The sequence below is a fragment of the Mobula birostris genome, chromosome 8 (genome assembly GCF_030028105.1).
Source record: "Mobula birostris isolate sMobBir1 chromosome 8, sMobBir1.hap1, whole genome shotgun sequence".
Classification (NCBI taxonomy): domain Eukaryota; kingdom Metazoa; phylum Chordata; class Chondrichthyes; order Myliobatiformes; family Myliobatidae; genus Mobula; species Mobula birostris.
Window position 1 is genome coordinate 34,809,336 of NC_092377.1, and position 18,760 is coordinate 34,828,095.

An 18,760-nucleotide genomic window follows, 5' to 3' on the forward strand; every position below is an offset into this window, starting at 1 on the left:
AAGACATAAAAATATTATAAATTACAAAGTAAGTGGTACAAAGTCGTTGAGTGCAAGTCTTCAGGCTTCTGTACCTCCTCACCACTGGTAGTATCCAGAGACTATGTCCCAAATGCGAGGATCCTTAATGATGAATGCTGCCTTTTGAAAATGTCCTCAATGGTTGGGAGGGTTGTGACTGGTGGAGCTGGCTGAGTTTACAGTCTCTTGCATTGGAGCTTCCATAAGTGGCAGTGCTACAACCAGTCAGAATTCTCTCCTCCATACATCTGTAAAGTTTGCAAGGGAATTCGATAACATATCAAATCTCCTCAAACTCTAATGAAGTCGAGCCAAAGCAGAGCCTGAGATGTTGATGCCCAATAACTCAATACTGCTCAAATGTCTTCAATGTCTCTCCATGGTCATCCATCTGGGATGAGGACACAATACCCTGCTTCTCAACATTAAAGGCTTGTGGAGGCTTAGTTATTGAAAGATCACTAGATAATAGGAGCATCAAGGAGAATAAGGAAAGGTTAGGAAAGTAGTGTTGGATCAAATGGCTGAACGGCCTATTTCTGCATCTGTTCAGTATGTTCTACTGTCTATCCATCCATAGACAGATCATCATAATCATACTAGTAACAAGTTTTCTCCTGGTGACTTACCTGTGAACCTATCTTTGGATTCCCCCTCACTCACCACCCCTCCCCCCTCCACCATGAACTTTCCCTCCCAGTTTTGTAGTTTAGCTTCTTAGAAAGATCAAATGAAAATGGTGTTAGTTCTATTTATCAGTTGATTGTACTGTGTCAACTGCTTTAAGTGCCCTAGTTTGCCTAAATATTGTTGCTTCTCAAATAATGTATCATTTCATAATGAATGCATTACTAAATGACAATAAAAGAGGACTACGTGTCTTCATAATCATATAAAATAATGTAGACTTTTTTATCCAATAGATATTGAAATGACCATAGATAATGTATTTTCCCATTCCATAACTTCATCACATAGCCACATATTTCATTGATAGATTGGGTCACACAGTATAGACATCAGTCTTTTGGCCCACCACATCAAAGCCAATCATCCAAGTCCCCATCTGTACTTATCCCATTAACCAGCAGTTGGTCTATAACCCCAAATGCCAAGGCAATTCAAGAGCTTGTCCAGATACGATAAGAGCACTTGACATCACCACCCCATTCGGGAAATGTGCTCCAGATTTCAACTATCTCTGGGTAAAAATGTTCTTTACTGCATTTCTTATCACTTGCCCTAAATCTATGTTCTCTAATTTTATGCACCTCTGAAAAAGGAAAAAAAAATCTTTTGTATACCTTAATTTTTTTACATCTCTTTCAGTGTTCCCTCAGATTCTGCTGTTCCCAGGAAAACAAATCCCATCTTATCCAGCCACCCTATCTCACAAATGAAATACTTCATTATAAAGAACATCTTGTTGAATCTCTTCTGCAATCTCCTGTACAATCATCAAAGTTCAAAAATAATTTATTATTTAAGTATGTATATGTCATCATATACTACCCTGAGATTCATTTTCTTGTGGGCATTCACACTAAGTGAAAGATGCACAATGGAACCAATGAAAAACTATGCACACACAAAGATGGACAATCAACCAAACTGCAAATGCAAAAAGAAAAAGAAGTAATAATAATAATAAGTAATAATAAATATTGAGAACATGGGTTGCAGAGTCCTTGATTGAAAGTTAGTCCATAGGTTGTGTAATCAGTTCACTTTTGAGGTGAGTGAGGTTTTCCACTCTGTTTCAGGAGCCTGATGGTTGGTGGGCAATAACTATTCCTGAATCTGGTGGTGTGGGAGCTAAGGCTCCTATACCTCCTTCCTGAGGGCAGCAGCAAGAAGAGAGCATGTCCTGGATGGTGGAGGTCCTAAATGATGAAACCATGTTCCTTCTCTTGTGTGGAGACTAAAACTGTAGTGATATTCGAGCTGTGGTATAACGTAAGCTGTAATAAAGACTGCCTGTTTTCCAATATCCTGAGTAATGAAAGAAATCACTTCTTCTGCTTTCTTCATACCTTACAAACTTGTACTGCCATCTTCAAGGGTCCTCAGATACTTAATACTCACTTAGGCCTGACTATTCAATGTGCACATCTTGTTCTGATCAGGCCTCTAAACTGCATTACATTATTTCTCACAATATTAAATTTCACAGAGTCAAAGAGCATATAAACAGGCCCTTTGACCCAACTGGTCCTCGTGGACTAAGATTCTCATCCAAGCTATTCCCATTTATTCATGTTTGACCCATATTCCTCTAAACCTTTCCTATCCATGCATCTTTTCATTTGCTATTGCTCTGCCCATCTTACCAACTAATCGATCTCATTCTGTAGCCTCAGAGTATCCTCTATCAGCAACATTAGCAATGCTGTACCACCAGCATTGATGGCCAAATTGTTACACCACTGGTCATATAGAAGATGCAAGGTGGTGTCAGTGAGCCACGGTGATGCTCTGCCGGCTACGTGCATATAATATGCTTGACAAATCAAAAGCAATACACCATCATCACTCTCTGCCTCCTATACCAGGTTAACTTTGGATAAAATTTGACAACTTGCCATGTATCCCATGTGGAATCTTAGCAAAAGTCACAATGATGTCCATGCAGACTACATCAGCTGCACTGCTGTCATGAATACATTTTGTTACTCATTTGAAAAATTAAATCAAATCAACACTGTTTTTAACTTCCACATAATTGAAGATGAGCTACATTGTTCAGAAAGTCATATAGCATGGATACAGTCCCTTTGGCCTGTTGAATCCATGCTAACTACTAAGGATCCCATTTTACATTGATCCTAATTTAGTTTTCCCATATTCACATAAACTGTCCCCAGATTCTACCTCTCACTTGCACAGTAGGGACAATTTACCATGATCAACCAATCGACTAACAAGTGTCTTTGGAACGTAGGAGGAAATCAGAGTACTCTAATGAAACCCATGTACCCCTAGAGATTGCCTAAGCAGCTGCTGTACGGAGAACTGTGTCAGGGCAAGCGCTCAGTCGGGGGGCAGAAGAAACATTACAAAGACTGCCTCAAAGCGTCCCTCAAAGGCCTGGGTGTCGACATCAACACGTGGGAGATGCTTGCCCTCGACCGTCCAGCTTGGCACAGCAAGATCACCACAGGAGCCCGTGCAGCTGAAGTCAGGCGCATCATCGAGGCGCAACGAAAGCGTGCTGTGCGCAAGGCCCGAGCAGCATCCACTATCACGACAGCACCCACCCACTTGTGTCCCACATGTGGGCGAGCCTTCAGGGCATGGATTGGCCTCATCAGTCACCTCCGGACCCACAGCCCCATTTGACTTTGAAGCCATGGTCATCTTCGACTACGAAGGACGAACAACAACAACAACAACAACAACCCCCAGAGAGGATAAGGAAACTCCACATAATCCACACCAGTGATTAGAAACATAGAAACATAGAAAATAGGTGCAGGAGCAGGCCATTTGGCCCTTCGAGCCTGCACCACCATTCAGTATGATCATGGCTGATCATCCAACTCAGAACTGTGTACCTGCCTTCTCTCCATACTTTATACTTTATACTTTATTGTTGCCTCTACCCGCTGATCCCTTTAACCACAAGGGCCATATCTAACTCCCTCTTGAATATAGCCAGTGAACTGGCCTCAACTGTTTCCTGTGGCAGAGAATTCCACAGATTCGCTACTCTCTGTGTGAAGAAGTTTTTCCTCACCTCGGTCCTAAAAGGCTTTCCCTTTATCCTCAAACTGTGACCCCTCGTTCTGAACTTCCCCAACATCGGGAACAATCTTTCTGCATCTAGCCTGTCCAATCCGTTTAGAATTTTATACGTTTCAATAAGATCCCCCCCTCAATCTTCTAAATTCCAGAGAGTATCAGCCTAGTCGATCCAGCCTTTCATCATATGAAAGTCCTGCCATCCCAGGAATCAATCTGGTGAACCTTCTTTGTACTCCCTCTATGGCAAAAATGTCTTTCCTCAGATTAGGGGACCAAAACTGCACACAATATTCCAGGTGTGGTCTCACCAAGGCCTTGTACAACTACAGTAGTACCTCCCTGCTCCTGTACTCGAATCCTCTTGTTATGAATGCCAGCATACCATTTGCCTTTTTCACCACCTGCTGTACCTGCATACCCACTTTCAATGACTGGTGTACAATGACACCCAGGTCTCGTTGCACCTCCCCTTTTCCTAATCTGCCACCATTCAGATAATAATCTGTTTTCCTGTTCTTGCCACCAAAGTGGATAACCTCACATTTATCCACATTAAATTGCATCTGCCATGAATTTGCCCACTCACCTAACCTATCTAAGTCACCCTGCATCCTCTTAGCATCCTCCTCACAGCTAACACTGCCGTCCAGCTTCGTGTCATCCACAAACTTGGAGATGCTGCATTTAATTCCCTCGTCTAAGTCATTAATATATGTTATAAACAACTGGAGTCCCAGCACTGAGCCTTGCTGTACCCCATTAGTCACCGCCTGCCATTCTGAAAAGGTCCCGTTCATTCCCACTCTTTGCTTCCTATCTGCCAACAAATTCTCTATCCACATCAATACCTTACCCCCAATACCGTGTGCTTTCAGTTTGCACACCACTGTCCTGTGTGGGACCTTGTCAAAAGCCTTTTGAAAATCCAAATATACCACATCCACTGGTTCTCCCCTATCCACTCTACTAGTTACATCCTCAAAAAATTCTATGAGATTCGTCAGACATGATTTTCCTTTCACAAATCCATGCTGACATTGTCCGATGATTTCACCGCTTTCCAAATGTGCTGTTATCACCTCTTTGATAACTGTCTCTAGCATTTTCCCCACCACCGATGTCAGGCTTACCGGTCTATAATTCCCCGGTTTCTCTCTCCCTCCTTTTTTAAAAAGCGGGGTTACATTAGCCACCCTCCAATCCTCAGGAACTAATACAGAATCTAAACGAGTTTTGAAAAATTATCACTAATGCATCCACTATTTCTTGGGCTACTTCCTTATGCGCTCTGGGATGCAGACCATCTGGCGCTGGGGATTTATCTGCCTTTAATCCCTTCAATTTACCTAACACAACTTCCCTACTAACATGTATTTCCCTCAGTTCCTCCATCTCACTGGACCCTCGGTCCCCTACTATTTCTGGAAGATTATTTATGTCCTCTTTGGTGAAGACAGAACCAAAGTAGTTATTCAATTGGTCTGCCATGTCCTTGTTCCCCATGATAAATTCACCTGTTTCTGACTGTAAGGGATCTACATTTGTCTTAACCAATCTTTTTCTTTTCACGTATCTATAAAAGCTTTTACAGTCAGTTCTTATGTTCCCTGCCAGCTTTCTCTCATAATCTTTTATCCCTTTCCTAATTAAGCCCTTTGTCCTCCTCTACTGGACTCTGAATTTCTCCCAGTCCTCAGGTATGCTGCCTTTTCTGGTTAATTTGTACGTTTCTTCTTTGGAGTTGATACTATCCCTAATTTCCCTTGTCAGCCACGGGTGCACTACCTTCCCTGGTTTATTCTTTTGCCAGACTGGGATGAACAATTGTTGTAGTTCATCCATGCAATCTTTAAATGCTTGACATTGCATATCCACCATCAACCCTTTAAGTATCATTTGCCAGTCTATCTTAGCTAATTCACGTCTCATACCTTCAAAGTTACCCTTCTTTAAGTTCAGAACTTTTGTTTCTGAATTAACTACGTCACTCTCCATCTTAGTGAAGAATTCCACCATATTATGGTCACTCTTACCCAAGGGACCTCGCACAACAAGATTGCTAACTAACCCTTCCTCACTGCTCAATACCCAATCTAGAATGGCCTGCTCTCTAGTTGGTTCCTTGACATGTTGGTTGAGAAAACCATCCCGCATACATTCCAAGAAATCCTCTTCCTCAGCACCCTTACCAATTTGGTTCACTCAATCTATATGTAGATTGAAGTCACCCATTATAAATGCTGTTCCTTTATTGCACGCATTTCTAATTTCCTGTTTAATGCCATCCCCAACCTCACTACTACTGTTAGGTGACCTGTACACAACTCCCACCAGCGTTTTCTGCCCCTTAGTGTTACGCAGCTCTACCCATATCGATTCCACATCCTCCTGGCTAATGTCCTTCCTTTCTATTGCGTTAATCTCCTCTCTAACCAGCAATGCCACCCCACCTCCTTTTCTTTCATGTCTATCCCTCCTTAATATTGAATATCCCTGAATGTTGAGCTCTCATCCTTGGTCACCCTGGAGCCATGTCTCTGTGATCCCAACTATATCATATCTGCACATTCAATTCATCCACCTTGTTATGAATGCTCTTTGCATTGACACACAATGCCTTCAGGCTTGCTTTTACAACACTCTTAGCCCTTATACAGTTATGTTGAAAAGTGGCCCTTTTTGATTTTTGCACTGGATTTGCCAGCCTGCCACTTTTAATTTTCACCTTACTACTTTTTGCTTCTATCCTCATTTTACACCCCTCTGTCTCTTTGCACTTGTTCCCATCCCCCGTCACATTAGTTTAAATCCTCCTTAACAACAGTTGCAAATGCTCCCCCTCGGACACTGGTTCCAGTCCAGCCCAGGTGCAGACCATCCTGTTTGTACCGGTCCCACCTCCTCCAGAACTGGTTCCAATGCCCCAGAAATTTGAATCCCTCCTCCTTGCACCATTTTTCAAGCTATGTATTCATCTGAAATATCCTCCTATTTCTACTCTGACTAGCACAATTCCCATATGATTGGGATTGAACCCCATTTTGTGGAAATCTAAGGCAACCACCCTACTTGCTGTGCTACTGTGTTAAATAGTCTTTGATAAAACACTTGACTATTCTCCCCAAACAACAGAATGGGATGGCACACATTGTGATTGAGAAGGAAGGCTGTGAAATATTAGACATAATTAATTGAGAACAAATTACTTATGTCTTTAGCATTTTTAAAATAGATGAAGGAGCTGGCCAGGACAAAGTGTGATTTCATGGCTATCTAAAAGGAACATATAAGACAAAATCATACAGCAAGTAGTTAAGGTTTGTAATGCACTGTCAATTGTCATAACAGGGGCACATCTAACAATTCAGCAGACATTATCTGGATCTAGTAGCTTTTACGAATGAACAATTTGATCTTTTGAAACACAATTCTTTTATCATTTTGATTGCCACGTCAACCTCATGACCTTAGATAATGCTGTATTGATTTTACTGGGATATGCGATCAGTATACAGGAGATAGAAAATAGGTAATACATTCAGAAAGATGCAGTGTTACCAATAGCCAGTTTCTCATTATAATAAGATTTTGAGGTAGTTTTGCCACAGCTCGCTGCCTGTCCTACTACAATGCAGTTTTGGCAAAAATCCCAGTCCATTTGAAGTTTAATTGTTTTAGTAACTTTGTTTATGTTAACTTTTAAGACTGCTTTCAAAACAGCATAAGATGAATTATAATAGTTTTTGTTATATATGTATGATAAAGCCAGTTGTGTAGGGTTTTAAGATGTTACCCCATTGACAAAATACCTTTTATTAAACATATCTATGACTGCAATTACTTCTGTTGTCAGAGATATACTGAGTGACATATGAAATACAGAATTCATTGCCATAACTCTATATACTTCTATTTTCAATAGTTCCTCACAAACCTGCCCTATCATTTCCAGGACAAGTTTTATTTGAATGGCATCGCCTGCAAGTTGCCCTCAGTCACACATCACTCTGACTTGGGAACATCCTGTTTTCCCTTCAGTGTCACTAGGTCTAGATACTGCAGGATCAACAGCAGCACCAAAGGAAACAACGTTAACACAAGGACAGTAGTGGTTCAGGAAGGCAATTACCCACCATCTTCTCAAATATGTTTATGAATATTTATTAACTGCTACACTGTCCAGCAACATCTGCATGCAGTAAATAAACCTCAAATGATTACTATGTTCATGATTTATATAATGCATCAGGATATCATGTAAACTAGCATAAGAAATGTGACTCTCTAAACCATTTAAGTGTTGCATTGGGAAGTGTATTAATCTAGCCTTTGGGAACTTTCCCACAGTATTGAGGAATTAATATAAAACCCTCAAAGAATTTCTTGTTTTGTAATTTTTTTTTTTTTGAAGTTCATCATCAAACAAAACTTTCCATAAGATGTATTTCAGATACTGTACATATATATCATATAATCATATTTGTCACAAATCTCCACATAATATTTATCTGAAGTATACACTTATAGAAAGGAGAGGAAAGAAAGAACAATCAACAGCAGAAAACTTTGTACAAAGTAGGGAGTCATCTTTTTTTTACAACATATTCATTGACTTGTGAGAATAAAATCAGGCCTATGAGGTGTTATGTAGTTAAACAATTTATTCCAGTTTGAATAAAATTGTTCCTACTTATGATTAACAGATGCTATTATCTTCTCCATTTTGTAAATGTCCATTGTAATTTCCATCCATACATTTAAAGTTGGGCTCTCCTGTAATAACCATTTCCTGGTAAGGGTCTTTTTACCAGCCACCAGCAGTACATTCATTAAATATTTATCTCTTTTCAACCATTCTTGAGGTATATACCCGAAATATATGGTCTTACTCTCTAAGGGTATTTCACATTTAAAGATGTCTCGTAGGGCATTATGTATCCTACTCCAATAGTCTTTGATAACGGGGCATTCCCAGAAAATATGATAATGGGTTGCATTTTGATTACCACAATTTCTCCATCAAACAGGGAGGTTACTATCATAATGGGATTTCTGAGAGGGTGTAATAAAATATCTTTTCAAGTTTTTCCACCCGAACTCTCTCCATTTCTGTGAACTTCTACACTTCCATTGATACCTCCATATTATTGTCCAGTCTTCCTCAGATATTACTATCCCTCTTTCCTTCTCCCATTTTGTTTTAATGTATGAAGTCGAATCTGTTTTAAGATTTGACAAACCCTTATACATGCTTGAAATTATTCTACTACCGTTTTCTGAATTATATGTTGTTCTAACTAGCTCTATCAGACATGCACTTGCCTTGGTCACATTTTTAACTGTCCTAGTAACATATTGTTGCATCTGTAAATATCGATAAGAGTCTTGTTTTTCTAATAAGTGTTTCTCTTTGAGCATTTCAAAACTGAACAGTGTTCCTTCTTTCATTATATTGCAAATAGCTGTTATTCCTTTAGCCATCCAGTTCTTAAATCTAGCATCCAGTTTGTTCAGTGTAAAATCCGAGTCAAATGCACACCATTTAAGAATTGCAATGTCTCTCTCTAGTTTATATTCTTTTATAATAGTTTTCCATATTTTAAGAGTCCATTTTACCCATGGGTTATCAGTAGTATTTACGTAACTTTGTAGGCTGTTATCAGCTAAAATTACCTGTATGGGGATGGAAAGTATCCTCTCCTCAATGTTTTTCCATTGAGTGTCATACGATGGGTTGCGCCAGCATATCACAGCTCTCAATTGTGCTGCAAAATAATAATCTCGAAAAGAAGGTAGGCCCCATCCCCCCTTTTCCTTGGCTAATTGCAAAGTTTTGAGATGAATTCTAGGTCTATTCCAATTAACCAAATCAAATGCCTTTTCAGCATCCACACTTCCCACTATTGCTTCAATTACATTTTTTTTATATGATCCATAATGCGAAGTGTCCTTCGTTTATTGTCTTGTGTTTGGCATTGTTGTATAAAACCTGTCTGATCATTATGTATCGGTTTGGGTAGAAACTCTTCTAATCGTTTGGCCATGATGGAGGCAAATATTCTATAATCCACATTAAGAACAGATATTGGTCTAAATGACCCACATTCCATTTTATCCTTGCCTTCTTTCGGTATAGTTGAGATAATCGCCTCCTTCCAGCTGGGTGGCATTTGTGCCTTTCTTAGAGCCCAGTTCAGTGTGGGGAGTAAAACAGGAATTAACTCATTTTTAAATTCCTTATACCACTCTGCCGTATATCCATCTGATTCTGGTGACTTGCTTAATTTAAGCCTACTAATTGCAGTTTTTAGTTCAGCTTCAGTTATGTCAGCAGTCATCGTTCTGTTTTGTTCTTTGCTTAAAGTGGGTAACACTAAAGAATTCAGGAAGGTGTCAATCTGAACTATGCTTTCCCCAGGAGCTTTGGAATATAGGGTTTTGCAAAACATTTCAAAAGCTTCTTGAATTTCACTTAGCTCATTTTTTATCACTTTTGTTCTTGGATCCCTAATTCTATGAATTGTATTTTCTGCTATCTTTTTTTTCAGTTTCCACGCCAGTATTTTCATAGATTTAGATCCACTTTCATTGTGTCTGTTTCAGAAACATTTTTTTCTAATTTCTTGTGTAGCCAAGCTATTACTTTCATTCCTAATTTTTAAAATTTCCTCCAATGTATTCTGTGCTAAACTCAATTTGTGTTTTTTCTAGTTCCTTCAGCTTATTTTGTAATTACTCTAATGTTTTATTCCTTATTTTTTTCTTATGTGAAGATATCGTTATAATTTTCCCTCCAAAGACAGCTTTCATACTATCTCATAGAATGGGAGGTGAAACCTCTCCATTATCATTGAATTCTAAGTAAAGACCAATTTCTTTTTTAATTTGTTCCTTAAAATAGGAATCATTGAGTAGACTTGAATTTAGTTCCCAAATAGTATTCATTGGTTGTAGGTAAAAATCAACAGATAAATACATAGGTGCATAGTCACTTACATCTATTGTCCCAATTCCACAGGTGTTTATTTTGTCTTTATCTTTTCCAAATGTTATGAAATAGTCTATTCTTGTATATACGGAATGGGGGGCAGAATAATGAGTGTAATCCCTTTTATCAGGGAAAAGATCCCTCCCTATATCAGTTAGACCAACATCCTCAAAAAGAGTGTTAACTTTCTTATGTAAAAACTTTGTTTCTTAAGTCTTTCTATTGGAAGAGTCTAACTTTGGTTGTAATTGTAAATTTAAGTCTCCCCCACATATCAAGAGACATTCTGTTTCCGTTACCATAATATTAGTAATTTTCTGGAAGAAACTAATGTCACTTCCTGAGGGTGCGTATATAGTCATAGTCATATTTTATTGATCCTGGGGGAAATTGATTTTCGTTACAGTTGCTCCATAAATAATTAAATAGTAATAAAACCATAAATAATTCAATAGTAGTATGTAAATTATGCCAGGAAATAAGTCCAGGACCGGCCTATTGGCTCAGGCTGTCTGACCCTCCAAGGGAGGAGTTGTAAAGTTTGATGGCCACAGGCAGGAATGACTTCCTATGACGCTCTGTGTTGCATCTCGGTGGAATGAGTCTCTGGCTGAATGTACTCCTGCGCCCACCCAGTCCATTATGTAGTGGATGGGAGACATTGTCCAAGATGGCATGCAACTTGGACAGCATCCTCTTTTCACACATCACCGTCAGAGAGTCCAGTTCCATCCCCACAACATCACTTGCCTTACGAATGAGTTTGTTGACTCTGTTGGTGTCTGCTACCCTCAGCCTGCTGCCCCAGCACACAACAGCAAACATGATCGCACTGGCCACCACAGACTCGTAGAACATCCTCAGCATCATCCGGCAGATGTTAAAGGACCTCAGTCTCCTCAGGAAATAGAGACGGCTCTGACCCTTCTTGTAGGCAGCCTCAGTGTTCTTTGACCAGTCCAGTTTATTGTCAATTCGTATCCCCAGGTATTTGTAATCCTCCACCATGTCCACACTGACCCCCGGATGGAAACAGGGGTCACCGATACCTTAGTTCTCCTCAGGTCTACCACCAGCTCCTTAGTCTTTTTCACATTAAGCTGCTCACACCATGTGACAAAGTTTCCTACTGTAGCTCTGTACTCAGCCTCATCTCCCTTGCTGATGCATCTAACTATGGCAGAGTCATCAGAAAACTTCTGAAGATGACAAGACTCTGTGCAGTAGTTGAAGTCCGAGGTGTAAATGCTGAAGAGAAAGGGAGACAAGAGGCCCCAGCGCTGCTGATCACTCTGTCGGACACACAGTGTTGCAAGCACACGTACTGTGGTCTGCCAGTCAGGTAACCAAGAATCCATGACACCAGGGAAGCATCCACCTGCATCGTTGTCAGCTTCTCCCCCAGCAGAGCAGGGCGGATGGTGTTGAATGCACTGGAGAAGTCAAAAAACATGACCCTCACAGTGCTCGCTGGCTTGTCCAGATGGGCGTAGACACGGTTCAGCAGGTAGACGATGGCATCCTCAACTCCTAGTCGGGGCTGGTAGGTGAACTGGAGGGGATCTAAGTGTAGCCTGACCATAGGCCGGAGCAGCTCCAGAACAAGTCAATAAAGTATTCAATAAAGTAACTGGATTTCCGTCTATATTCCCTCTTACCAGAATATATCTGCCCTCCTTAGCTTGCTTGAGTTAAGAATAGCAACTCCTCTTCTATGTCCTGATTTGTATGAGGAGAAAAACAAATTAGAGAAGCCCATTCTTTTTAATTTTCCATGCTTATTATCACTTAAGTGAGTTTTCTGTAAATATACTACATGGGCTTTTTCTTTTTTCATTTTTGATAGAATTTTACTTCATTTGATTGGATTTAATAGCCCATTGACATTAAAAGAAATGAATTTTACTTTGTCCTTCGCCATGTGTATTTACCTGTTAGTATATCATCGAAATTTTCAGAATATAACTTAATCGGTCTACTCCCTGAACAAATAAGAACCAATAAAAGTGAATAATTTTTAAAAAGCTAACGAAGATGTGAATCCAAGGCTGGGGTCTCTAAATGACCCTGGGTTGAGCTAGAGGAAATGTCTAGCCATGGGGGATAGCCCCTCCTACCTGTGAGTTGAAGGCCCCCGCTGCAGTACCTATAAAAGTGAGTGAAAAAATCTATGTCCATTACACAGAAATGATTTTCCCTTTGTATTCCTCCCATATATATATATTCTCATATAGGTGGGGAAAAAGGAGTGAATGAATAAAAAAAACGAATGAAAAAAATTGAGTAATATAAAATCTACATTATAATACGCATTTCTTGAGATAGGTATATCACCGTCTATTTTTGCTTCTGTTTAGGTTATCAGCACTTTTAAAGTTAGCCAAACCTTATGGCTCTTCTGGAGGAAGTGAGGGCTGTCTTCAGAGAACTCACAGTCTCTTTCTTATATCCTTCTCTCGTCCTCCTCACGTCCCCTGCTTTCTCGGTTCTCTTAGTACTTCCCAAGCAGATCCGGATAACTGCTCAGCCAGACTTTTGCTTGGTTTGACCACGCTAACGGGCAGTCCTCTGTTGTTCATGTCTGTAGTTGCCTCTTCCACCGTCTGATATTGCTGTATCTCTCCTTTGTAAAATACTCTCAGTTTAGCAGGGTTTGGGGTTTGGAATTTAATCTTTTCTTGCTTTAATATTAGTTTCACTTCGGAATATTCATTCTGTTTCTGTAGGACCGTCAGGGGTAATCATGATCGAAGTATATTAACTTCCCGTTCTAAAAAACCCTCTTCTTACCCCAGGCTCTTCGTAGTATCTCCATCTAGCTCTTGAATCGAAGGAATTTAAGTACTATTGTGTGCGGCTTACTTTCTCTGACTCTGAGAGGCCTCGGGACGAGCGTACAATGTGCCCTCTCAATTTCAATCTCCATAGTCGGGGGAATCTCCAGCGCTTCCCATAGCAACTTTTCCGTCATCGACAATCCTTCTGCTCCTTCGGGAACATTATAAATCCCGATACTTTTCCGTCGTGATCTTTCCTCCTGGTCAAGCAATTTACTTTCTCGTTGATTTAATATTTTTATCGTCTTACTTAGTATCCGTTTCACATTTTGCACGTGATCTTCCACCTTCTCAACTCGTGTCTCTGCCACCGCTATTTTCTGATTGACGTCAGTGGGCTCTGACTTGATATCATTGAGTTGCTGTTTTATATCTTTTTGGACTTCCCTTATCTCTTCCAAAAGCCTTATCATATTTGCTGCTTCGCCTGAACGAGGCCCAGCGTCAGCTTCACCACCAGGCACACGTGGAGGATAGCCGTGTGTTGCACTTCTCTCTTCCATAGGCTCTACAGTGATGCTTTTTTTTATCTCCATTCTTTTTCCCCATTCTTCACCCCCTTATCAATTCAGATATTTTCGGAAGATCTTATACTTGATGGATTAACGGAGCAAAATATGCGTTTTTCCGGAGGAAAAACTTGACTTAAGCTGCCATTATGGATGATGACGTTACTGGAACCCCTAAGAATTTCTTTTTACCTTGAATATGATTTTTTTGCCAAAAGAAAGTTTCTTATGGGAGGAAGAAATCACATTGTAGAACTGTTTAGTTTAGATAGAAACATTCAATAGATTGGGCAGCATCTGTGGAGAGAAAAATAAAATAATATTCAAAGTCAATGACCTTTCATCAGAATTAGTTCTGAATTGTTACTGAAATGAAGCACTATTCTGAAAGTGACCCATTTTCATGAATGCACACCTAGCAGGAATTTGAGGGCAGCAAGATAATGCCAATGTATTTCCAAATCAATTCTGCCTACAATAAAGTTACTATTATCATGACTTGTGGAAATGAAACACCAGTGCTGCCCTAGATTGAAAGCCTGTTTATAATAACTTAATGTATATTTGCATTCTGTGTCAGTTGAGAACCTTGATGGTAATTAAATGTTGGCCTGCCCAGAAACATATGTATCCTGTAAATATTTAGTTTATGTGATGTGAGCAGTCTAATGAGGAATGGTCCTTAAAGCCGCCAGAGCCAGCTGTTCCAGAAGACTTAGTATTTTCAGAATTCTATGGCAGCAGGAGTGCCTCAACCTGCAAATATTTTCTTATCCAGTACTGATTTATCAATGCCACATGTCTATACACCCATTTTGCAAGTAATTATAAGAAGAGATCTGAAGCAGCCACCAGTTTTGCAGATGTGACTACTTGAGTTGCTTGTAAGAACTGCTTCAATGTTTTGAATGTATTTGCTATTATTCTTCCAAGCTCCCATTGGGAAGTTCACTTTAAGAAGTTGGTAAATTCTTCTGCTAAATGGCCTGGAATCTAATCTCATTTTCATTCTCCTTCCCTGCTTCCTCCCATTGGTGTTCATTGAATGATCGATATCAGCAAAGGTGGCAGCCTGAAAATCGAAACAGTGTCAGTACAAAGATCTTGCCTTGATAAAGTGATAGTGTTGTGTCCACTTCACCTCAACCCTGGTTTTAAAAAAGCGCTGTACATATTAAACCAACCTTATGTTCTAAAATAGGCAAGATGTCAATTCACCTTGCTGTGAACTGCCTGAAGCAGCTAGTTCAATGTACTTAAATAGGTGCTCCCAAGCTAATTAGGGTAGAATTATACTACAATGCAAATGGAAGAATGAACCAAAATTATCTGTGCCTGAATCAGTTACAGATATTATAACCATACTAAATTGAATTAGTGTTAATATTCGGGCAACAATCATTATAATAAAAATGTCTATTGATATTACAAAAGCTATTTAATTAGCGTTTCAGTTTAATGTAAGCAGTTAATTAAAATTTGCTTGCCAATACACATTAAATTAACTACTTGATTTACAAATAGCCTTTTGATTGGTATTCAATTTACAATTGTGGTTGTTATGTATATAATTTATGATTAACAAAGACATAAGCAATTGGCTACATTGTTAGAGTTGTTTCTAACAATTTTGCATGTTGGCCTGGAGTTGTTAGCTAAGAATGTATTAATCCTGGTAGAAATGGTTTCTTTGTTTCTGTCCATCAGCTGTGACTGGTTAGTACATGATTCACTCATTTACTAGTACAACACAGAAACAGGCCTTTCAGCCCACGATGTTCAACTGAACTAATTAAACTATTAATTAAAAGCCAATTAAACTAGTCCTTTCTGCATGTCCATATTCCCTCCATTCTCTCTATATTCATATGCCTACCAACCTAAGAGCCTTGTAGATGTCTCTATTATATTTGCCTCCACTACCACTGCAGCAATGCAATCCAGGCACCCCCTACACTCTCTGTTAAAAAGCACATTATTGCTTGTTCCTTCTGGAGATTGCCTTTATGGCTCTATCAATTGACTGCTAAAGATTTATAGGGTAAGATTTGTTTATTCATTAGATCTCTTCATGGTTTAGCTGCTGATCTAATTTGTTTGTAATCCATTCCCAGATACGGGTATTGCTGACATTTGTTTTCTGTCTTTAGGTAAGAGTGAAAGCTCTTCCAGTGTCCTGATTCACAAAACAGCTGTACCAACTTACACAATATAAATACAATTCATATCATAAGACAGAAGTTGGAAGGAGTCATCAACATGAAGCGGCAGTGCTTATAGCTGAATAGTGGTGAGTTTGAGAAAATTCAGCTCCAGAGCCACAGAAGGGTGAGACTGATCTTAGACAGGTTAAAAGGTTGGCACAACATTGTGGACTGAAGGGCCCACACTGGACTATCCTAACTCACAACAGCTAGGCCTGAACATGAATTAAGAACTGAATTTCAGGACTTGAGTAAGAATAACTGAGTGTTGCATCTAGATTTAATTTCTGACATCCTAAGGACCTTTCCGGAATATTACGTACAGCTTTTAGTCTCCTTACTTAAGAAAGGATGTGCTTGTCATAGAGGGATTACAGCGATGATTCACTGGTTTGGTTTCAGCAATGCCAGCCTGTCATTTGAGCAGAGATTAAGTAGACTCAAGAGATTAGAAAAAATGAGAGGAGGTCTCATTGAAAGAAAAAAATGTTGAAGAAGAATGTTTTCCTATATTGAAAAATCAAGGGGCACAGCAGTAGGAGTAGGATGAGGAAAAATATCTTCACTCAGGGGATGGTGAACCTTTGGACTTTCCTTGTCATAGCCACGGATTCAGCAGCACAGCAGATATGGCAATTGCACTCGCACATGTTGGCTCATTATTACTTCATTGTGATAGTATTTAACTCCATTCATTCCGTTGTAGGTTTTGCCGATACTTCATGTGACAAGAATACACATAGATTACGATGTAGCTGTCCTGTGCTGGCACCAGTGGAATCAGCAGTTGGTCTGCCACCTGTCTTCAGGAGAGAGAGAGATAAGGAAAACAATGGAGCAGCACTTGGAGATGTTAATGAAGGGGAAGGAGAGCTGTCAAGATCGGCTCCCCCTTTGAACCCTGAACTGTTTGAAGTGATGGACAGGCGATACCCCAGCAGGGGGATAAAAAGGGACAGGTTCGCTAAGGCAGGACACACGCCACCCGAGGTAACGAGACCCTGGAAGCGGTGCGCCTCTCACAAGTCGGTGGGAGTTTTGGAAGGCTGGTCGCGGGACAAGCCATAGACGCACAGGGTGGAAAGGCACGATCGGCGGGAACCTGGTGTGTGTCCACCCTTGCCTGGGTGCCGGGTTCACCGCAGGGAAACAATTGCATCTGGAAACGGAGGGATCACGGTCGGTGACCTCAGATGACATCACAAAGGACTCGCCCGAAAGCTGACTGCGAAGGTCTGTGTGGAAGCTGTGTTGAATATTCATTCGTTTTGCTCTCTCTCTCCTTCCCCCCACTGTCCATCGCCACGGCAGCGATTACTGTGAACTGAACTGAACTAAATTGAACTGAACTTTGCGTCACTTTGAAACTGGTCATTTACCCCCTAGACAACGATAGAGCTTGATTGATCCTGTTATCTTAATTCTGTGTACATGTATGTTTATCATTGCTGAACTGTTGCATTCATTATCCTTTTGATTAGAGTACTGTGTTGCTTGTTTCTTTAATAAAACTTTCTTAGTTCTAGTAATCCAGACTCCAACTGAGTGATCCATTTCTGCTGGTTTGGCAACCCAGTTACGGGGTACGTAACATTCAACATAGCTAAGCTTTGTTATCTGCATTCCGCCTTGCCTGAGAAATCAGACTGTCAAATCAGCTGACTCTGAAGACTAGCGGTATTCGTTTTATTCTTAGTTGTTCTTTTCAGCCACAGTGTAGGCTTTGTTTTCCATTTGAATGTTTTAGTCAATGGCCCTGTTTGGCCTAGGGTTTATTGTTTTCTTTTTCCCTTTAACATTGTTCACATTAAAGTCTGTGAAATATCAATCCACGTCAGTGTCTCTCACTCCACATGGGCCATGTCTGAACTTGGTAACATTTCTATCCTAAAGGCCAAGGGGACCTTTAGCATTGTGTTCATTCTAAAAGGAATTAAAGGGAGTGGCAATAATGTTGGAGAAAGGCACTGAGGTAGAAGAACAGGTAAGGTCTGAATGAATAGTGAAGCAGGCACACAGTTCAAAGTAAAATTTATTATCAGAGTACATGTCACCACATACAACCTCAAGATTCTTTTCCTCAGGCATAGTTAGCAAATCTATAGAACAGTACACTGAACAGGATTAATGACAATACATTGCGCAGATGCAGATATAAATTAATAGCAAAGCATGAAATAGTAAGATAAAGAGACCATAAAGTGAGAGCATCAGTTGTGGGAACACTAGAAGTAGAATGGGTGTAGTTATTGCCTTTTGTTTAAGAGCCTATGGTGGAGCGTAGTAGCTGTTCTTGAAGCTGCTGGTGCGAACAAGGTACGTAGCCCTGCCAATTTTTACGTTTATATTGTTATGACTTCTCGACAGCCAGTTAAATTATTTTAAAATAGACTTTGTTGTGGCGTAGCTATTTTCTGCAGGAGATATTTTACATTCCTCTGGTTTCTGTCTTTTTTG